This window comes from Cebus imitator, unplaced genomic scaffold, assembly GCF_001604975.1.
Source record: "Cebus imitator isolate Cc_AM_T3 unplaced genomic scaffold, Cebus_imitator-1.0 Scaffold28, whole genome shotgun sequence".
Lineage (NCBI taxonomy): Eukaryota > Metazoa > Chordata > Mammalia > Primates > Cebidae > Cebus > Cebus imitator.
In genome coordinates, this window is record NW_016107343.1 from 5,996,540 (window position 1) to 5,998,063 (window position 1,524).

Below are 1,524 nucleotides of genomic sequence, written 5' to 3' on the forward strand. Positions count from 1 at the left end.
TTTTTTGAAACAGGGTTTCACTCTGTTGCACAGGCTGGAGTGCAGCGGTGCAATCTCTACTCACTGCAACCTCTGCCTCCTGGGCTCCAGCGATTCTCCCACCTCAGCCTCCCGAGTAGCTGGGACTATACAGACACATACCACCATGCCCAGCTAATTTTTGTATTTTTAGTAGAGACGAAGTTTCACCATGTTGGCCAGGCTAGTCTCGAACTCGTGACCTCAAGTGATCCACCTGCTGCAACCTCCCAAAGTGTTGGAATTACAGATGTGAGCCACAGCACCCAGCCTTGAGAGTTTTAATGATGGCAAATCTTCATGCTTTTGAGAATGGGCTTGATTTTTGGACACATTTAAAAGTCATTTAGATCAAATCCAAAGAAAGTGAGAAAGTAAATGACCAAGCCAGGCACTGATGATAAAATCATGAGAACGGTGACTTGTGAAATTCATAAATGGTCCCTGAAGATCCTTTAAAAGACAACATTCCTTTAAAAGCCCTTTAAAAACTGTTTTGTGCATAACTGTAATAAGGGTATAATGTTTCATTTACTTTAAGGTCTTTTATCTTATTGAGTTGGATGTATATATTAACTCGCTCTTCTTAATTCTCAGATTAAGGCCTTTTATGATCTGTCCCTGCCAGCTAACCAGCCCCTCTTTCCCAATTTTCCAGGCTCCTTAAGCCTTAGTCATCACTATGCCAAACTAATCATATATACTGTTATTCACTCCACATATATGTTTGTACATATGTTCTGTCTACTTTATCCACCTGATCAACTCTTATTTGCCTTTCAAAAGTAAGCTCACATTCCATGAAGACTTCCTGCCTTCCCTGTTCCCTGGACCTGGAGTTAATAGTTCCCTTAGCACCTTGGAACACTTTTATTATAGCCCTTGCTGCACTACGTGGTCATTACTTGTTTACACGCCTGCCTCTACTTTAGACTGAGTCCCTTCAGGGCAGGGTTCATGTCTCTGTATCCCCAACACCTAACTGCTAGGCACATCGTAGATGCTCAATACACATATGCTGGATGAGTGAATGCATCCTTACTGAAGCATCTGTGTGCCCCACACCTCAGTGACACAAAGCAGTATGGAGCTCCCTCTGTTGGAACCTAAAGAAATTTACTAAAGAAGTGGGGTGAAAACCTAAATCTCAGTCCCAGCTTTAACTCAGCTTATTTTTGTATCTAAGTGAGGATCATGTCTAAGTCTGGGATATCTACACTGAACAAGAACTTCCCATCTTCCTCTGTTTTCAGCCTAGGAACAACCATGAAAGGAAAGGAGCAAATGAAATCTGTATTATAATAGGTTCTATTTGAACATGATTAAATTAAAGCTAATGGATTGATTAAATAATAAACACGAATTAAATACTAATTGTCAGGTGTGCCTCCTCCTTTTATTCATTCTTCTTGAGTTTTTTTTTGGGGGGGGGGGAGGGACGGAGTTTCGCTCTACAGGCACGCGTCACCATGCCCAGCTAATTTTTTGTATTTTTAGTAGAGACGG